Source organism: Carcharodon carcharias, chromosome 34, assembly GCF_017639515.1.
Source record: "Carcharodon carcharias isolate sCarCar2 chromosome 34, sCarCar2.pri, whole genome shotgun sequence".
NCBI lineage: Eukaryota > Metazoa > Chordata > Chondrichthyes > Lamniformes > Lamnidae > Carcharodon > Carcharodon carcharias.
The window spans coordinates 8,852,011-8,875,382 of NC_054500.1; positions in this window are offsets into that span (position 1 = coordinate 8,852,011).

A 23,372-nucleotide genomic window follows, 5' to 3' on the forward strand; every position below is an offset into this window, starting at 1 on the left:
ACCAACTCACCCATCATCTGAGCCACACCAGGTCATGGACCTTGACCAAGAGGAATCTGAGCACGGGCTGAGGGTCTTGAGTTGGCTAATGTTGGAGCCCAAGTTGTTCTGCAGAGCCAGAGCAATGGGGTTGGGCTCAGGTAGGTGGAGTAACTATGAGGTTCACAGCCAGGGTTTATGAGGAAAGTGGAGTGTTCCCTAACGGGCGTGGAACATAATGTGTGACAGTTACTGGCCACTGAGGTTTCAGACAAGCTCTCCACATTCTGGAGTGGCAGAAGACGCAGTGAAGCAGCCACGGGAAAGAGCCCATCATCCGGAGAGAGAGAGAGAGACGGAGAAGCGAGCAGGGCAAAGGGAGGTCTGGACTCTGCTGGGCCTCGGTGGCGTGTAGGGCACAGTCTCCGAAGAAGGGGAGCTCGCGACCTCATTCTCTGTTCCTGTGACCCGAATTGGGGTCTTGACCAACAGTTTGGGAACCATTGTTCTATCTGATATATCCCCCTGCCTAAATCAAGGACTGGTCCAGTCCTTTCTAGGAGAGAGGGAGCTGCAAAGAGTCAGCGCCCGCCAGAGTAGCTGGCAACACACTCCAGAGACTCTCTGCTCGCTCGTCATTCAGTAAGGTGATGCCATTTCGATGCCATCCCTCCCATCATCCTCTCGAAGTATCCCATGCAATCTCTTCACCTTCACCACCCATCTCTTTCTCCATGGAAATTTGGCCATGCCTACCCAAACCTAAAGAAAGCTGGTTTCCTTTTCCCATTCGAACTGATGACCTGTAGCCTTTACATCAGCACAAAAGTGGCTATTAGTCCTCAAATTATCCATCACCTTAAAAGTCCTGGCCCAATCCGTCTGCCCCAGTAAGATTGAGGCGGGGAACATTGACCTGGATACAGGGTTGGAGGGGGAGTGGGAGGGGGTTGAGGGTTCTCGGAGTGTGGGGGGGGTGCTCCTCGCTGGTTCTCCATCTGAACCAGCTGACAGAGCTTTTCCTCTGGAAAACTGAAAAAAAAATGAAGTCCATAGGTACATGCGGACATCCCAATGAGGAGCAGGAGTAGGCCATTCAGCCCTTCGAGTCTGCTCCGCCACTCAATAAGGTCATGGCTGATCTGATTATAAACTCAGCCCCACATTCCCACCTGCCCCCGACTAACCTTTCATCCCCTTGTTAGTCAAGGATATATCTACCTCTGCCTTAAAAATACTCCATGACCCTGCCTCCAACGCTCCCTGGGGAACAGAATTCCAAAGATTCATGACCCACTGTGGGGAAAAAAAAATTCCCTCCACCTTAGTTGGGAGACCGGTTATTTTTAAATAAGGAATCTAAATTTAAATTTACAATTTAATTGAAATTCCCTGGGGCTGGAAATGGTAGATGACTGATTCCTGCTCAGGGAAGACCTGGAGTATAGTTCTGCCAGAATAACACATCTTTTGGGTTGGACACTTAAACGTTTGGTGAGGAAAGGTTCTGTCTGCTGATTCAGATGGAGGAACAGCGAGGATTCCCTACCAACTCCCCCAACTCCCCCCCTGCCATTACCCCTACCCCCACCCCACCCCCTCCACCACCCAGTGACCCCGTGTCCTGGACAATGTTCCTCCCGCAATCAACATGGCATAAAAACAGGCAGAGGCCACACATGTCACAGCTGTTTCTGGGATCCTGCTGTGCACACAAAGCAATGTCACGGAAAGCTCCGGCATAATGCAAGAGAAATCTCGTTACCTAATAAGTCATTGCTTTCTCATCTCTAGCTCCCAAGCTTTATTTTAACCCATACTTTACTCTCGCTCTTTATTAATGCCAATTTCAGGGTTTCCCTGGTCTTCCCCTTTTTGTTTGTTCTAAGCTGCAGTGGCCTCATTTTAGGTGTTCTTCCTCCTCCCTGTGTCGTTACCAAAATTAAGGCTTATTTATCTTTTACTTCAACTCCTTTTTTGCCAGGACTTCAAAGCCGTACAATTCCTTAATTCACAATGGTCCTTGGCATTTCATGTTGGTCTCTGAGAGAAAAAAATGAACAACAACCATTTGCTTTTATAGAAGCTGTCAAAGGAACAGTGTGTCCCGAGGTATTGTTGAAAAAAGAGACATGTCAAAACTTTCCATCTTGCACTCAACAGGACACCTCGCAACAATACCAACATAGAGGAAAACGACACTTTCAACCCTGAAAAGTGCCAAGTCTACCTCAGATTAGCCCCGGACAGACAAGGAATCTCAAAATTTGAGCAACAGGTGAAGTGAGCTGTTTCACGCTGCTACTATGCAGTAGCAACATGAGTGGTATTCACCACTAACAGGATGCTGCTGCCCTGTCAAAAGGACATTCTGACTATCACACAAATGAGTAATGTGGTGTATGAATTTCAGTGCTAGTGTGATGCTGGGTATGTAGGCCGAATGTCCCAAAGACGGGTGGATTGTATCAAACAGTCTGTCCCAGCTACTGTTCACCACGGACAGGGTACAGACCATATCCAACCAGCCCGTGCTTGCAAAACTCAAAACACAGTGTCCAACATTAGATGTGATTCTGTGATTGGACAACATTTGCTAAATATTCCTCAGTGTGCTAAGCTACGCTGACAGCCAATTTAAGATTGTCAGTCAGTCTCGCAGTGTGGCACATTTGCATGTACTGGAAGCTACATGTATTAATACACTGTTCTTTGCAGACAGAAAGAACATGTACACACATTGCGCCTGCTTCAGCTAAACAAAATAAGTGACAGCCATTCGCTGACTCATTCCTCAGGACAATGCCTTGACCAATCAGGGTCAAACTGCTTGGTTTAAATTTCAAACAATGCTTGGCAGTTAACTGTCAGTCACCATCACTGCTGCATTCCCCATGGCAATGCCACTTCTCAACCAATCAGCACTCTCTTCACATACAGTATAAATTGTTGTTTCGTCCCCTTATATTGGTATTCATGTGAGGTGTCCTGATGAGTGCAAGACAAAAAGCTTAGACTTGTCTCTTTTTTCAGCAATACTCAAGTTCTGTACTACCAAGTGACTACTTATGTCCCAAGGTACTTGATGAGCATCATCAGGCAAAATATGACACCAAGCCACATAGAGAGGCTTTTTTCATTCTTTCATGGGATATGGCCATCGCTGGCTAGGCCAGCATTTATTGCCCATCCCTAATTGCCCTTGAGAAGGTGGTGGTGAGCTGCCTTCTTGAATCACTGTAGTCCGTGTGGTGTAGGTACAGCCACAGTGCTGTTAGGGATTTTGACCCAGTGACAGCGAAGGAACGGTGATATATTTCCAAGTTAGGAAGGTGAGTGACTCGGAGGGGGCCTTCCAGATGTTGGTGTCCCCATGTCTCTGCTGCCCTTGCCCTTCCAGATGGTAGTGGTCGTGTTTGGAAGGTGCTGCCAGAGGACCCTTGGTGAGTTTCTGTAGTGCATCTTGTAGATGGTACACACTGCTGCTACTGTGCGTTGGTGGTGGAGGGAGTGAACGTTTGTGGATGTGGTGCCAGTCAGGCGGGCTGCTTTGTCTTGGATGTTGTCAAGCTTTTTGAGTGTTGCTGGAGCTGCACTCATCCAGGCAAGTGGGGAGTATTCCACCACACTCCTGACTTGTGCCTTGTAGATGGTGGACAGGCTTTGGGGAGTCAGGAGGTGAGTTACTCGTCACAGGATTCCCAGCCTCTGACCTGCTCTTGTAGCCACAATATTTATATGGCTCATCCAGTTCAGTTTCTGGTCAAAGGTAACTCCCCAGGATTTTGATAGTGGGGGTTCAGTGATGGTAATGCCATTGAATGTCAAGGGGCGATAGTTAGATTCTCTCTTGTTGGAGATGGTCATTGCTTGGTACTTGAGCAGTGTGAATGTTACTTGCCACTTGTCAGCCCAAGCCTGGATGGTGTCCAGGTCTTGCTGCATTTGGACCTGGACTGCTTCTGTATCTAAGGAGTCACCAGTGGTGCTGAACATTGTGCAGTCATCGGCGAACATCCCCACGACCTCATGATGCAGGGAAGGTCATTGATGAGGCAGCCGAAGATGGATGGGCCTGGGACACTACCCTGAGTCAGGAGATGAGTTACTCTGTGCAGAACTCTCAGCCTCTGACCTGCTCTTGCAGCCACAATATTAACGTGGCTGGTCCAGTTCAGTTTCTGGTCAATGGTGACTCCTCGGATGTTGGTATTAGGCTGGTGACCTGGTCAAAGTTTAAGGAGTGTGTTAAACGAGGAAAGAGAGGTAGAATGGCAGAGGGATTCAGGGGAAGGAATTCCAGGTCTTGGGTCCAGGTAGCTGTGGACAGTTCAGGGAAATGATTCACAATCAAAGGGGACGGAGTGATTAAAATCAGGTATGGTCACGAGGATCGGGAGTGGTGGGGTGCAACGATCCTGGGAGGGCTGTAAGGTTGGAGGAGATTGCCGAAATAGAAGCGGGCAAAGCCAGGGAGGGATTCAAAAACAAAGATGAGGATTTTAAAATCAAAGACGGCTTAACTTGGAGTCAATGGAGATCAGTGAATGGGTCTTGGTACGACTTAGGGCATGATTTGTGGAGGGTTGAAATAGATGGCTGGCCTGTAGTGCATTGGAATAGTCAAGTCTAGAACTGTAACTAAGGATTATGACATGGACTTGGCATTAGTACGTTTTAGCTTTTGTTCTTTCATGGGACATGGGTGTCAGTGGCAAGGCCAGTATATGTTGCCCATCCCTAATCGCCCTTGAACTGAGTGGCTTTGCTAGCCCATTCCAGAGGGCAGTTAAGAGTCAGCCACATTGCATTGGTGTAGCCCAGACCAGGTAAGAACAGCAGATTTCCTTCCCTGAAGGACATTAGTGAACCAGATGGGTTTTTATAGCTTTACATGGCAAATTTGTGAATTGAATTCCACCAGCTGTCATGATGGGATTTGAACACATGTCCCCAGAGCAAGGGCTTCTGATTACTAATCCAGTAGCAGTACACCATCACTACATCACCACCACACCACCATTACACCATCACTACACCACCATTACACCATCACTACACCACCACCACACCACCATTACACCATCACTACACCACCATTACACCACCATTACACCATCACTACACCACCACCACACCACCATTACACCATCACTACACCACCACCACACCACCATTACACCATCACTACACCACCATTACACCATCACTACACCACCACCACACCACCATTACACCATCACTACACCACCATTACACCATCACTACACCACCATTACACCACCATTACACCATCACTACACCACCATTACACCATCACTACACCATTACACCATCACTACACACCACCACACCACCATTACACCATCACTACACCACCATTACACCATCACTACACCACCATTACACCATCACTACACCACCATTACACCATCACTACACCACCACCACACCACCATTACACCATCACTACACCATTACACCATCACTACACCACCACCACACCACCATTACACCATCACTACACCACCATTACACCATCACTACACCATCACTACACCACCATTACACCATCACTACACCACCACCACACCACCATTACACCATCACTACACCACCATTACACCATCACTACACCACCACCACACCACCATTACACCATCACTACACCACCATTACACCATCACTACACCACCACCACACCACCATTACACCATCACTACACCACTACCACACCACCATTACACCATCACTACACCACCACCACACCACCATTACACCATCACTACACCAAGACCACACCACCATTACACCATCACTACACCACCATTACACCATCACTACACCACCACCACACCACCATTACACCATCACTACACCACCACCACACTACCATTACACCATCACTACACCACCACCACACCACCATTACACCATCACTACACCACCATTACACCATCACTACACCACCACCACACCACCATTACACTATCACTACACCACCACCACACCACCATTACACCATCACTATACCACCATTACACCATCACTACACCACCACCACACCACCATTACACCATCACTGCACCACCAATACACCATCACTACACCACCACCACACCACCATTACACCATCACTACACCACCATTACACCATCACTACACCACCACCACACCACCATTACACCATCACTACACCACCACCACACCACCATTACACCATCACTACACCACTACCACACCACCATTACACCATCACTACACCACCATTACACCATCACTACACCACCACCACACCACGATTACACCATCACTACACCACCACCACACCACCATTACACCATCACTACACCACCACCACACCACCATTACACCATCACTACACCACCATTACACCATCACTACACCACCACCACACCACCATTACACCATCACTACACCACCATTACACCATCACTACACCATTACACCATCACTACACCACCACCACACCACCATTACACCATCACTACACCACCATTACACCATCACTACACCACCATTACACCATCACTACACCACCACCACACCACCATTACACCATCACTACACCACCATTACACCATCACTACACCATTACACCATCACTACACCACCACCACACCACCATTACACCATCACTACACCACCATTACACCATCACTACACCACCATTACACCATCACTACACCACCACCACACCACCATTACACCATCACTACACCACCATTACACCATCACTACACCACCACCACACCACCATTACACCATCACTACACCACCATTACACCATCACTACACCACCAGCACACCACCATTACACCATCACTACACCACCACCACACCACCATTACACCATCACTACACCACTACCACACCACCACCACACCACCTTTACACCATCACTACACCACCATTACACCATCACTACACCACCACACCACCATTGCACCACCACTACACCACCATTACACCACCACCACACCATTACACCACCATTACACCATCACTACACCACCATTACACCATTACACCACCATTACACCACCACCACACCACCACACCACCACACCACCATTACACCATCACTACACCACCATTACACCATCACTACACCACCACCACACCACCATTACACCATCACTACACCACCACCACACCACCATTACACCATCACTACACCACCATTACACCATCACTACACCACCACCACACCACCATTACACCATCACTACACCACCACCACACCACCATTACACCATCACTACACCACCATTACACCATCACTACACCACCACCACACCACCATTACACTATCACTACACCACCACCACACCACCATTACACCATCACTATACCACCATTACACCATCACTACACCACCACCACACCACCATTACACCATCACTACACCACCATTACACCATCACTACACCACCACCACACCACCATTACACCATCACTACACCACCATTACACCATCACTACACCACCAGCACACCACCATTACACCATCACTACACCACCACCACACCACCATTACACCATCACTACACCACTACCACACCACCACCACACCACCATTACACCATCACTACACCACCATTACACCATCACTACACCACCACACCACCATTGCACCACCACTACACCACCATTACACCACCACCACACCATTACACCACCATTACACCACCATTACACCATCACTACACCACCATTACACCATTACACCACCATTACACCACCACCACACCACCACACCACCACACCACCATTACACCATCACTACACCACCATTACACCATCACTACACCACCACCACACCACCATTGCACCACCACCACACCATTACACCACCATTACACCACCATCACGCGATGTAATCGCTTTGTTTATATTCCAATATGGTTTGGGCCAGTATAGGAAATATTTACTCCAGAAACTTGAGTGCACAATCCAAGCTGACACACTCATCCTTCAGTCTGAGGAGGAGCCATATTAGACTCGCAACGTTAACTCTGTTTTTCTCCCTCTACAGATGTTGCCAGACCTCCTGAGTTTTTCCAGCATTTTCTATTGCCAGCTCTGATTTTTTAGATGGGATATTAATCTGAGACCCTCTGTCCTCTTCTGTGGGCATAAGAGATCCTTCACATTATTTTGCAGAAGATCAGGTGATATTCCTCTGGTGCCCTGACTAACATTTACCCCTTAACCGACATCACCAGAGAACAGATGATGTGGTCATCATGACATGCTTTGTGTGGGACTTGGGCGTGCAAAAGTTGGCTGTCGCTTTTACCACACTGCGGCAGTGGCTACATTCAAAAGTACTACATTGGTAGTAAAGTGCTTTTTGACATCATGAGGTTGACCTGGATTGGCTCTCGGCCAAGCAACATCTTGATATTAAAATTTGCATCCTTGTCTTCAAATCCTCCCATGGCCTTGCCTCCTCCCTATCTCTGTAACCTCTCCCAGCCCCACAATCCTCTGAGTTATCTGCTCTCCTTTAATTCTGCTTTCTTGAGCACCCCTGATTTTAATCCCTCCACCTTTGGTGGTCGCGCCTTCAGTTGCCTGCGCCCCAAGCTCTGGAATTCCCTCCCTACACCTCTCCACCTCTCTACCTCACTTTGCTCCTTTGAGACACTTCTTAAAACCTACCTCTTTGACCAAGCTTTTGGTCACCTGATCTAATATCTCTTTACGTGGTTCAATTTCATACTTCGTTTTATAATGTTCCTGCGAAGCTTCCTTGGGATGTTTTACTATGTTAAAGACACTATAAAATACAAGCTGTTGTGCTACATAAACATTAATCTTCCTTTAGCACAAAACAAGCAGGACTTCTGTGTTTACAGTGCAGTAAGGCTTGATGCTGTACCTAGTGATGACTTTAATCAGAATTGGTACTCATGGTTTATGTACCGTAAGATATATTTTACGCGCTTGGATTGGAAACAATTTCAAAACACTGGTATAAACAGGTCTTTAAGTAAGTGCTTGTTTGGAGAAGGGCTCTGCTTGTTCCTCCATCTGAATGCAATTTTGCTTGAAAAATGCTAATGCGGGAGCTGAACCTTGACGAAATGTGATCTGGGAAAGAAGTTGAAGTGTGGTACTCAGTGGGATTCATAAACATTTCATCCGACATCAAAGCTGCTCTAGCCATGTCTCTGAGCCTGGCCTCACATCAGTAGGCCACTCTTGCGTGAAATCTGTGTGAAATGGCTATCAGCACATCCCACTCACTCCCCAGAAAATGTACATTCTCAACCGTAGAGCCCTCAGTGAATTCAAATAAACGCTGCAACCAAAATAGACCCTGAGCTAGGCGGGAAGCTGGTTGGGAACGGCTGGAAGGCTGATGCTATATTTCAACAGAGAACGAAAACAGTTCGGATGTAAGCGTGTGTGCATCCAATTTGGTCAGTTTCCCAACAGTCAGGCTTTAAGTTAACGTGCAATACACTGTTAGTGAAACTCATCGTCACCCAAGTACAATCCAAATTCATGTGATGCTTCTAAGATTAATTTTAAGCTAATTTGGTGTTTTTCTTCCCCTATTTCCACACCCCTTATCCTCTCTAATCTGTCCTGTTTGTCACACCTGCTGCAATATGCCTTTAAGGGAATGCGGCATGACATCGCGAAGAAGGAAGTGTGTCATGTGATCCAGTTTTAGTTTCACTTTTGTTTTTAAGCAGAGCACAGCACAGACAGCTCTGCCGTTGGTGTTTTCAAGCTATATACCCATGGATATCTATTTTTGTGTGCCTAGTCTCAATAATGAACCTGAATGTGTTTACCCAATCACCTATGAGTGATTGGTGCCTTTATATCATTTTAAAAACACGACAATACCTCACCAAAGATTTCTCTGTCGGTAAATATACACCACAGCTTGGCACTTTCCCCATTCACCACACTAGCACCTTCTTAAAGAGCTCGATCAGGTTATCCAAATACAATCTTCCTTTCTGAAATCCGCATGTTTCTAACTAAATTTTTCTTCAATTAAATGTTTAGTCAATTTGCTTTTAAAGACAGCGTCCAACATTTTCAAAGCATAGGTGTTAAACTAGCTGGCCTGTGATTACCTGGGTTCACCCTGTGCCCCCTTTTGCAAAATAGGTGTTACCCTGGCTAGCTAACCCACAGGCCGCTGACACGCACCTGCTTAACCTTCTCGGACTGGTGGGCTGGCCTTCAAGTCAGGGTCTGGAGGAATTTCGGAGACGTACACGTCTGGTGAAATTTTGTCAGTGACGTGCCATTCCCGGAGACGGATTCGGAATTTCACACCTCTTCTGGCTTTTGTGCTATTTCCCACGTGATGACAATTAAAATTTGAAGCGTTGGTGGCCCTGTACAGGGAGCATGTGCGATCACACAGCGCGGGGAGTCAGTCAGGGGTGAAGCCTGCCATCTGCTGATGGTGCTGGAGGTCCACGGCCGGGCTATAGAACAGCCTCCCGGACAAACAGGGAGGATCAGCATCGCAACCCCAACATTCCTGCTCAACTCCACTGCCATTAGCATTGAGGCTTATTCAGATCACAAAGCTGGCATGGGTGTTTTTTTCACATTTAAACTTTTCACCTGGAAATATTTTGCTTTGCATTGGTTTCACTTTGTTCGTGTGAGCATCATTGTTATTTTTTGAGAATAGCTTAGTCAGCGATCTAAACGCATTGACGCGCCTCATGGTTGACGTACGTTGATGGTTACAAGGAGTTAGGTGCATTCCCTTTATTGTGGAAGAAACAATGTTGTGTTTTTTGTTCACTCTTTATTGAATGTTCATGTTAGTGTCCAGTGTTGTACCCGCCACTCTGTGGGACATGGCTGAAGCTGCAGGCTCAGCTGGTCCTCCCTTCTATGCATTGTGAAGGAGCCTGCCCGAGATCACTCTCAGCGGGGGTAATTGGTGAGCTCAGAACCCTATGAGGATTCTGCCAGGCCACACCGAGCTGGGCTCACATTTAGACAGCACTGACACTGCCCTTTAGGCTTCTTATTTTCTTACCTTGACTAACTGTCTCCACCAACCCTCTCCCCACCACACACAGGATGCCTGGCCCTTCCCACTTCACTCCTCCATTTCCCTGACTCCACGCTCTGTCCTCCCTTAATCCCTCTTCTACTCCTCCATGCCCCTGGCCCCACTCCACACCTCCCCCCTCACCGCCGACTCACCCTTGCCAGTCCCGAGACTCCATGCAAGCTGCCATTCTCCTGCTGCCCTCCCTTGTGCCATTGAGTTAAACAAGGAAAACCGCTGACCTGGTGCACGCCAGCTACAAACAAACATGAAATGGATTCTCACATAACCGCTGACTTTATCTTGAAGGTAGGCCATAACTTGAAAAAGTTTTACGCTAACGAGGATTCATGGGATGCAAATGTATTACAAACACAGGCTGACGTGAAGCCCAATACACCACAGACATGCCATTGGTTCAATCTCTGCAACTCAACCCGTCATCAGGAAATCAAAATTGCACATCCTGCCTAATTCAGTCACCCCCCCACACCACGTATCCCCTTCGTGTGGGTTCCATAAGATCCTTCCTGCTGGGTCAACAGCCCAACCCTTTCATGCCCTGGAACTCTTTACCCAGAGACAGTTCACCTGCAGCAGAGCCTGCCAGTCCGTAGTGGTCCCGACTCATACTCACAGCTGAAAAGCAGAAGATTCCAACCAATAGAATTGCAAAATACAATCCCTTTGGCCTTCACAATTTTTCCACACACCTCCCTCACAATCTTTGGGTGTATCCTCTCAGTTCTCAGTACCTTGTCCTCTTTCAGTCTGTCCAACTTATCTAACACCGTGGTTCCTACAGCATAGCATTGCCTACACTTCAAAGGACTATAAAGCACTTTGAAACATCCTAAGGTTGTGAAGGGCATTATAGGAATGCATGACTTTCTTTCTCTCTCTCTTAATTCTCCCTCATTAATATCCGTTTGGGTTTTGAAATTCAACAGTACTACATGTCCTACCTGGCTTGCTGTAGTCATGTGATCTCTGCCATAAGGCAAGCTCCCTGTAGGCTGCCATTTTACATCAGTTCAATAAAGACCTCACACTGAGAAAGACACTAAGAAGAACTGCTGTCTTTGAACACGAAACATGGTGTCAGAAGTGGGGATAAAGTAAAGTTTTGAGACCCTGGAAATGCTGCAGAAAAGTCACAGCTCAAAGGCACACAGAAATGTTCAAATCTGCTAAAAACTGCTGAAAAAGGACAAGGAAAAGCAAACTCAAACTGAAAGCTGCAAGTAAAACACTGGGTGAGTTAACATGGCTGTACACTTTCCCACCCCTGCTCCAGTAGAAATGAAAGGCGATATGTGGAGAAACTGGCAGTTTTTCCACTTGCAATGGCAAAAGTACGGGCTCACAACAGATTTACTTAACAATCTGGAACCGGTACGAGTAGCCACACTTCTAAAACTGCTGGGGAGGAACTGCTACAAATTGTATTTCACCCTAAACCTATCTGCCGAACAAAGGAAACAGACAGAAAAGATTTTGAAAGTTTTAAATGCACGCTTTGAACCCTGAGTGAATGCTGTTTATTTAACACTAGAGCTCAATAGATCGATACGTGATTGCAGTAGCACAGCCTGCAGACTCATGTGAATTCAGATAGCTAACAGATGATCTGATTAAAGATCGAATAGTCTTAAGCATACAAGACCCCAGTGAGAGCAAGTCTGCTGAAAGGGGAGAAACTTACATTCAGGAAAGCAATAGGTGTGTAGAAATGCAGTGCTTGTAAAATGTCAGTTAGAGACCATGTACAACAAAACTGACCAGGAGATGCATTATGCTGAGAGATATTACAGGCCAAAAGGGCAGAGCAATCTGCTCAGACTAAGGGCAGGATGCAAATACTGTAGACAATATCATACAAAGGAAAAGAAGGATTGCCCAGAGTGGGGAAAGCAATGTTTTAACTGCAAGAAGCCAAATCATTTCGCACATAAGTGTTTGCTAGAAAAAAAACAAAACGAGCCTATACAGATGGCCACAGGAGAGATATCAGCAGAAGAGTCTATTGAAGAGCTATATATGATACAACAGGTTGGTTCCATCAAGTCTATAGGTGAGAACTAGTTTGTGATTGTTACAATGATGACCACAGAAGGAGAATATCAAGTGAACAAAAAATGTCAGATGGACACTGATGCATCATGTAACATAATGACCTTCACAGGTCTGTGCTTAGTGGCTCAACATGATGATCTGAAAATAAAGCCCCTGAAAGTGAGGTTGAGACTGTACAGTGGCACCAACACTCATACTGAGAGGACAACTTAGTCTGAGAGTCCAATACAATGGCAAGAAGGAAGGTCTAGAGTTCTAGATCATAGGTGGGACACAGCGGCCACTCATCTCAGCTGGAGCAAGTCTAAAGCTTGGACTGGTAACCCTGAATGTGCCAACAGAGATTTACAATGTGTCACCACACACTAAACCATTGCCTGCCCAAAGATCCTAGAGGAGGACAAAGATGTGTTTCCAGGGTTGGGATGTCTACCAGGAGAAGATCATCTGGAAGTAGATTAGTGGACCAGTTTAGCATCTACCGAGAAGAGTTCCAGCTGCCCTCAAGTCAAGCCTGAAAGACAAGATAGAAGAGCTGGAAAAGAAGGGAGTAATCGAGAAAGTGACAATTCCTGCAGACGGGATTAGCAGCTTGGTAACAGTGAAACAACCTGGGAAGCTGAGAGCTTAGACCCAAAGGATCTAAATGAAGCACTGAAGAGATCTCACTACCCTATGCCAACCATCGAACAAATTTTGCTGCAACTTGCCAAGGCAAAGATCTTTACTACCCTAGATGTGAAGGATGGTTACTAGTAAGTGAAGCTGGATGAAAGCAGCAGCTTTCTAATAACATTCTGGACTCTGTTCGGGTTGTGCATGCTGTTTGGCTCTAGAAGATCATCAACATTGACAGCATGAGATAGTCAGTGATCCTCCTAGAGTGGAATCCATAGTGGATGATGTACTGGTCTATGGATGTGGAGACACAAAGGGAGAAGCCATTGCTGACCATGGTCAGAATGTAATATGACGGCTGGAGAAAGTGCATCAGATGAACCTGAAGCTGAATGAGAAAAAATTGCAACTGAAGATACCTAAATTCAAGTACACAGGTCATGTACTGACAGCAAAAAGTCTTTGCCTGGATCCTGACAAGGTGAGAGCTGTAGCAGCGATGCAGCGACCAACAGATGTGAAGGCAGTGCATGATTTGTTGGATTCATGAACTATTTGGCAAAATGTTTGTCTAATTTGTCATCGGAGTGTGAACCATTCTGCAAGCTCACTGCCAAGGATGTGCAGTGGCATTGGGGAACAGAACAAGAAACAGAGTTCACTAAAATCAAACAACTAGTGAGGATAATACCATAAGTATTATGATGTCAGTGATGAAGTCACCTTGCAGTGTGATGGCAGCGAGACAGGTCCTGGAACAACCCTAATGTAGCAAGGACAACCAGTCCCACTTGCATCCAGGGCACTAACGAAAATGGAACAACACCACATTCTGATCAAGAAAGAGTTTTTGCTTGTGAGCATTTTCATTTTTCATCAATACCTGCTTGGGAGAGACAAAGTAACAGTGGAGTTTGACCACGAGCCACTTCAAAGCATTTTTCTCAAATCGCTACTCTCTGCTCCAAAGCATCTGCGAAGAATGATACTTCGCTTACAGAGATATCATCAGGACGTGACATACAAGCAAGAGAAACAAATGTACATCGCGGACATGCCATCAGGAGCACCACTCTCCATGAAGAAAGTTGAGGATGCTACAACAGAATGTGAAATCTTCCAGATACAACACAAAGCAGGGACATTGAATCTTGCTCAAATCAAGTGAACCACCCAACAAGATGCAACTCTTCAAGTGGTGCAAGAAGTAGTGATGAAAGGAAGGCCTGACAGTGAAAATCACCAAAGGAATCACCATGAAATTGAATAAATCCAGCACAGATATATACAAAGCAATCCTCGAGTGGAGAAACCCACTGACTGAAGGCATGGAAAGTAATCCAGTCCGAAGAGCAATGTCACGCCGCACCCAAACTACTCTTCCAATAGCAAAAAAGCTCCTGACACCAGAAGCATTAACAGGCACGAGTGAAAAATTCAAAGTGAAACAGCAAAAAGGCAAATTTCATTTTGACAAGCCTGCAGAACCATTTTCAGAGCTGAACATTGGAGAGCCAGGCAAGGTGCAAACCTTCAACACTCTCAGCAGGAGTCAGCCCACATGCAAACTTGAGACATGCATAAAGGAATTGTCACCTCAATCGTACATGGTAAAAGCGAATGAGCAAATATAACTGTGCAGCCGCAGGCATATACAAACAACTAGCGAAGCTGCTCCTGCACTGCAGTTGGCTGGTCAGAGAGAAGGGATCTCACCAGCTGTACTGAGCACAGAACTACCATCAATCCCAGAGGTTGAATGACCCCAACAATGGAAATGGAACAACAACAGTTACCATGGCAACATGTGCCATGGGGACAACACCCCCCAGAGAGGGAACATCATCTAGATGAACAGCCAATGACAACACGCATGAGTACCACTAAAAGATCTGCATGATTTAACTACTATCTATGCATGTGCAGCGACCGATGAACAGTGGCTGAGTAGTGGGTAACTCATAGTTACACATGATCGTGCATGCAAATTTGTCTTTTGCTCGTTCAGAAAAGGGGGATGTTTGGATTATGAAATGCAACAGTACTACATATCCTATCTGGCTTATTGTCATATGACCTCTATCATGAGGCACTCTGTCTTGAAGCTGCCATTTTCCATCAGTTCAATAAGGACCTCACACTGAGAAAGAAACTAAGAATCACTGCTGTCTTTGAACATGAAACAATATCTATCTTGCTTCTTTAATGTCCTCCCCTTTTTTAAACATTGATGCCAAGTATTAGTCAAGCATTTGTAGAATACTTCATTGATCTTTTATATTTTTTTGAGATTTTTCTTTCATTTTTTCCTTATATCCCTTGGAGAGCTGTAGGAATATAATTCATCAGAGTAGCTCATTCAGCACCTTGAGCCTATTGTAACATTCAATTAAAGCATCACTGATCAATAACTCATCTCACTTCACCTGTCTTTGATCCATATCCCTTCATATCTTTTATCAGATAAAAATCTGTCATCTTCAGTTTTGAAAATTTCAATTGACATAGCATCCGCAGTTTTTTTCTGGTGAGAATTCTAGAATTTCACTATCCTTTCTGTGAAAAAGTGTGGCTGATTTCACTCCTAAATGGCTTAGCGATAATTTTAAAATTGCGCTGTCTCATTCTGTGACATCCCGCCAGAGGAAACAGTTTATCTACTCTTATCAAATCCTTATCATTTTAAACATCTAAATTCGATCACCCTTCATTCTTTTCAGAGAAAACAAGATGAGTTTATGCAGACTGCCCACAGAATTTAATCCTTTAAACCCTGGTATGAACATGGTGAATCTGCACACCCTCCATGCCAAACATACTCTTCCTAAGAGCTCTGCCCAGGTCTGAAAACAATATTCCAGATGACACCTGACTAAGGCAACTCACCACCATCTTCTCAAGGGCACTTAGGGATGGGAAGTAAATACCAGTTTTGCCAGTGATGTCCATGTGCAAATATATAAAAAACAAGGCTCTGTACAATTGAAGAATGGCTTCTTTATTTGACTGCTTCTCTTATTTTCTCATATTCGCTTGAATTTTTTTAAGCATTGTATCCCGCTCTGCTGATTTAGTTTGCTTCCACTATCTTCCCTTACCCACAGCATCCTGGAACCTGTCATAGCTTTCTTTTGTAATCTATTTATCCTGCATTACTTAAAAATAATTACCCGTTGTTCAGCTATAGTCCTGTAGGCCAGTGTTTCAGTCTGCCTCACTCCAAGGACATGTTCGCCTGGAACGTTGAACAGGCTGGGCCCATATCCATTGGCGTTTAGAAGAAAGAGAGATGATCTTCTTGAAACATATAAGGCGCTGAGAGGACTCTATAGGGTGGATACCCAGAGAATGTTTCCTCTTGTTGAGGGAAACTCAAGCTAAGGGACATAGTTTAAAAATAAGAGCTCCCGCTTTTAAGACAGATGGGGAGAAACCTTTAGGCGGGATTTTCCGGCCCTGACACCGGTGGGCATCATCGTGGGTGGGACGGGAAAATTTGGAGACCGCAACGGTGTCGGAGCTGGAAAATCCCGGCCTTTGTTTCCTAGATGGTCATTGGTGTGTGGAATTCTCTTCCCCAGAAAGCAGTGGAGACTAGATCTTTGAATTTATTCAAGGCTGAGCTGGATAGGTTTTTCTTAGGCAAGGGAGTCATGGGTAATGAGGGAGCAGACAGGAAAGTAGAGCTGACACTACAAGCAGATCAGCCATGATCTTATTGAACAGTGAAGCAGACTCACAGGGCTGAATAGCCTAGTCCTGCTCCTATGTTCCTGTGAAACAGAGCACTGACTAATTCATAGCTCTGGAAGGTTGAACTCAGTAATTGGTTATGTCCTGTTTCCACAACATAGTAGGGAGCAAATCAGTGCAGCCAATGCAACAGTGGCCTGGTATATCAATAAACAGGGTCCTGATCCCATGTTCAATGGAATTTAAAAGATTGAGAGGAGATCTCATTGAAATGTATAAAACTCTGACAGGGATGGACAGACTAGATGCAGGGAGGCTGTATCCTCTGGCTGGGAGTGGGGTCTAGAACAAGGGGTCACAGTCTCAGGATACAGGGTAGATCATTTAGGACTGAGATGAGAAGAAACTTCTTCAATCAGAGGGTGGTGAACCTGTGGAATTCTCTACCACAGAGGCCTGTGGAGGCCAAGTCACTGAATATATTTAAGAAGGAAATAGATAGATTTCTAGACTCTAAAGGCATCAAGGGGTATGTGGAGAGAGCACAGGAGGACGGCTTTGAGATAGAGGATCAGCCATGATCATATTGAATGGTGGAGCAGGCTCGAAGAGCTGAATGACCTACTCCTGCTCCTATTTGCTATGTTTCTGTGTTTCAGTAACACTGCCAAGGGTGGACAAGGACTTAACTGGGATGAGCAACATGACAGCTCATGCCCCGAGAGATTTGGCAGTGTACTCAGGTAACACGATTTTCCATTCAGAGGGTTAACAGCTGTCATTAAAAAAATGCATTGAGCGTCTGTGAAGTAACAGAATTAATTTTATCATGGAGTCAGAGTCATTGCAGCACAGAAGGAGGCCTTTCAGCCCATCAAGTCCATTCTGGCTCTCTGTAGAGCAATCCCGCCAGTCCTATTCCCTGCTCTATCGCCGTAGCCCTCCGAGTTTATTTTCCTCAAGTGCCCAACTACTTTGCTTTTGAAATCATCCATTGCCTCCGCTTCCACCAACCTCATGGGCAGCGATTTGCAGGTCATTACCACTTGCTGTGTCAAAAAGTATTTCCTCATATTCCCCCTTGGATCTCTTGCCTAAATTCTTAGATCTACGTCCCCCTAGTCCTTGTACCATCAGCCAATGGGAACAGCATTTCCTTGTCCACCTTATCCAAACCCATCATAATCTTGTACACCTCTCTCAAATCTCCCCTCGATCTCCTCTGCTCCAAGGAGAGCAAGCCCAGCTTCTCCGACCTAACCTTGTGGCTAAAATCCCTCATCCCCGGAGCCATTCTGGTAAACCCCATCTGCATCTCTCTGAGACATCAAGTGCCTCACATAAAAGAGCCTTTCTCAGAACTTCAGCAGCTGGACTTGCGTAGACAAATGGAAGTGGGTGTTTTGCGCACAGCAAGATCCCACACGCTAGCAACACCCTGCCCTCAGCCACCCCTCGCCCCCCCCGCCCCCCAATCACAAACAGCCCATAACCACTCATGACTTGACTAGCCCACTATACTTTGGCCACCCCATTAGCGCTGGAAATGAAATCTGTATTTGCACCAATTCCAGTTGCCGTGCAGCCGTGACTAGGTAGATGAAGATGACACACGTTAGGTTGCTAAAAACCTAACTTCAGCACTGAAACTCACCCCCTCAAATGATGCCTCACTTCACCACAAGGATACACACACCATCTTAAGGAGATGCTTTTCAAATCTGTTCAAGACAACCTCTGGTTTAGAGAACACAGAAGCCCTTCGATTCTGGCTGCAATATTTTTGTTCTTGCTTTAGCACGCACAGTAATTCTTCTGAGTCAACCAAACAAACTAAATTTACAAAATCAGGGACAAAGTAAAGGGCAGCCCCTTAAAGGGAAACTGCAAAAACAAAAGACAAATTGCAGAGGAAACTTGAAGAACATCAAACCAAAATATGATTAAGAGGATCAGTAAAACACTGCACGGAGAATAATTAAATAGAGGTTTGTATTCTGTCCCACCTATTTTTAGTGAAGCTATGCATTCAAATCTCCCATTTAATTCCTTTACCTCTGTGATTGGTTATAATTTTGGTGCATTACCTTTATGCGGTGCATCAGCCTCAACAAAATTCCAACTGCTCCCTGTCATAAATGAGTTTTCAAGCTGTTAACTTTAATCAGTCAGCGCAATGACCAGGGCCTGTTAACCTAATCACGTACACATTATCACATGGCCCATCATTTGTCCCAACCGTTCTCCCTGCTCCCTTTCAGCTGAGCACCTTCCCTCCCGCGTCTCAGCCATAGAAGGACAAAACCAGTAAGAACTGGGAATTTTGATTATTGATCCGAACTGTCTTTTTCCTTTGGGAGTTCCTTCAGTATTACGTTCTACTGAATTGATGGAATTTTCCGTGACACATACCATTTTTGCTGAAGGGCTGGGGGTGCCTTAGTTTACAGGCACCTCACAGCCCTCTGGCCTCGATGCTGAGTTTGATCATCTCAAACTGTAATCTTTTTGGTTCCTTTTCTTTTCGTGTTTCTGCCCTAATCTTGCTTTTCTCTTAATTTCGCTTTCGGCCAGCAGTTGTTCATTATACCGTCATCTCTGGGTGCATCCTTTATAGAACCGTTACAGCCCAGAAGAAGTCCCTTCGGCCCATCACCTCCATGCTGACCTGCCTCAGGAGCCCGCTGCCACTCCCCCGCCCTCTCTCCACATCACTGCAGAGAGGTTTATGGCACAGAAGGAGGCCACTCTGCCCATCACCTGCCACTTTGGCTGCGCCCCACTGACACTTTTTGTCATTTCACGTTCCCCGTCTTCCACGCTCCCACATTCCTTGGGCGGAATCACCCTATCCCATTGGCGGCAGGTGTCACGGTGGGGGGAGGGGTAAAATTCGGGTGTGAGGGGCGGAAACCAGTTTCGCGCCGGTGCGAGATCACGGCGGCAGCACGTCAATCCTGCTGAAGGCTGGCGTGAACCTGATTTACAAACTGTTAATGGGATGCAAAGTAAGGACCGACTGGAATGGCCCTGCCTTACCCACCCCTACGCCCGGTTTGCCATTACTCTGGCGGGAAAACACGCCGGCCCAGAACAGGTCTGGACAAGTGGGACGTGCAGAAGTCGGGACTCACCATTAGGGCCTCACTCAGATCGCGGACGTCCGAGGAGCAGAAGACGCTGGAGCCCTACAGCTACTGGGCCCTGGAGGAACACGTGCATCACGTGCTGGGTGGAGTCTCACGGACATGGCTCCACCACGAGGCAGCTCACGGGAGGTGGGAGGTCTCCATTGATGCCTAGGGACATCATGGTCTTGGCCACAGGCTGCCACGGATTCTCGGTGAAGGTGGGGAGAGGTGGGTCTAGGTGTGAGTGGGAGAGGAAGGCGAGGTTAGGATGTGGAGGGTGAAGGTTTCAGGGGGGTGTAAGGATGGGAGAGGGGTCAAAGGTGTCCGGGGACAGGAGAGTGCAATGGGGGAGAATGCTGCAAGTGGGGAGGTAGGCCTGAGGGGGAAGGAAGTTATAAGGGAGGGAGTTTGGAAGGGTAAAGATGTCCAGGGGAAGGAGGGAGTTCAGAGGGGGTAAGGTGTCTGGTGGGAGGAGGGAGTGAGGGGGGAGGAGGGAGTGAGTGGGGAGGAGGGAGGGAGTGAGGGTGGAGGAGCAAATAAGGGTGGAGGAGGGAATAAGGGTGGAGGAGGGAGTAAGTGGGGTGATGTCCAGATGACCATGTAAGGGAGGCGTCTGTGGAGTCAATGACTGCCTCCAGGTGAGTGAACTGAGGGTGGGCGTGGCAGAAGAGAATGGTGAGTGTGAGAGGGAGCAGAGGGAGCTGGTAGGGTGGGAGGGTGAGGGTGCGTTGGTAATGGTAGAAGGGGTGGTGAAGGTGGTTGATGGGAACACAGACCCTGAACCGCCAGTGGAGGAGGTGGGGTGGGGGGCTAGGTGGGGGTTCAGAGAGAGGACTCATGAAGCCTGTCAATGAAGCTGAAAGACACCATTACACATTATTCAGTGAAAGTGAATATATTTTCAGATCATAAAGTGACAAAATGTGTTCACCTGTCCAACCACTTGTGATCAGAAATTCTTAACTTTTCTAGGCCAATCACTTCTTCTAGGTGCTACCCTGACATCCGCAGGAGGGGTGGAATCAGCCTGTGCAATGGTTGGCCCTGTTGCCTCTGGTCACTTTGGCATGCATCCCCTGGAGGGCCAAGGCCTTGAGGCCCTGGCTTGCTTTGGCTGTCCTCCTGTGGGCCAGCTGCTCCCTCTGCATTGACAGAGGACAAGATTGAGGGGGGTCATAGGCAAAGGGGACTCGGAGGGAGAGGCCAGACTCTGAGATTCCTGAGTGGATGACCCAGGGGTGACCAGCTGCTGCTCCTCTTCTCTTCAGATGCCTGAGGGCCCCGGCCTGACTCCTTGAGGAGAAGGAGCACCTAGAGGGCTGTCAAGACACCCCGTTTCCCTCTGGCATTGTCACTGCAGAAACTCACCCATGGCTCCGGCGATGGAGTGCAGGTCTGCACACATCTCCGCGTTCTGCTGGACCAGGGTCCCCATCTTCCCCATGGAGACCTCCATACCCGCACATGTGGGCACCATTTCATCAGAGAGCAGGCGGATGCTCTCCTCCGACTCGTGTGACACTCCGCTGTGGGCTTCCAACAGCTCTGCGTGATGTTCCCCCTCCTTCCGCTGACTCTCCACGACGAGTTGGAAGCCAAATCCAGAGGCTCATCCTCTGACTCGGACCTCACAGATACCTCTTCCCCAGCCGAGTCCTGGGGAACTCAGCTGAACCTGCCTCCTCCTGCTGTGGTGACCACCAGATTGTGAACCCGAGCCTGCTCTGGATCTAGGTCCCTCCGAGGTGTGTGACTCTGCACTAGGGGAGGGTGTGGGTGAGCTCCGTGATGGGTCTTCAATGGTGCTGCCCTCAGAGTCCTCATTGAGGCAGTCTCAGTGCTGTGGTTGGGGTCAAGGTTGCCTAAGGGTGATGCGGCATGTGTGCCTGGGACAGAAAGTGGAGATTATTAGTGCTTGGTAGCCGCGTTACACACAGAACAGTGGACTCAGAATAGCGTTGAGAGAGGGACCATGCGGTGCAGGACCCTCATGTGCGTGTTCACCGCCGACCTCACCTTCACCGCAGGAATGGTCCACATCCTCTCTGCCAGGGTGGGGGGTAGAGGACTTCGCGGTGGGCCTCCACAGTGTCCAGAAGGCGTCCCAGGGATGCGTCACTGAACCAGGGAGGGAGCTGCACTCTCCTTGGCTTTTGGGGCCAAGTCTTCACTGGAGCAGCCCTGGGCTGCAGGCATTGAGAAGTCTGCACGCGGCTGAAGTTTAAATATGGCACCCGGTGTGAGGGAACGGTGAGGTTGTGGGCCAATCAGAGGCCGGCTGCCAGTGAGATGGCCTGTTTCCCGTGAATGTATTGTTAATGAGGCCGGATGCGCTGGGAATGAGACGAAATGGCGGAAAAACCCACCACTGCGGCCAGTGGATAAAACGTCATTGTTCACGCCCACTACCGAACTTGTTGCAAATCTGGGACGATCCCACCCAGTACCCTTTGTTCTTTCCCCACTCTCCACCATTTGAACTACTTAAAATCTATTCCATTTCTAACGTCTCCCAGTTCTGACCAACGATCGTCGATCTTAAACCACGTTAACCCTGTTTCCCTCTTCCTCCACAAATGCAGCCTGGCCCGATGGGTATTTCTAACATTTTTCCATTTTTATTTCAGATTTCCAGCATCCTTATGCTTTTGCATTAGCTTACAGGCCGGTTTATTTGTTCTTATCTTTGAAGTTAGTGTACCTGTATTTGTTTTTTCCTACTTCCCCTAAAGCCGGGAGTTCAGAACAAATGAGCAGTTTTGATTCTGACAAATCACGTTGATCTCAGACACAGTGTTACAGCAATC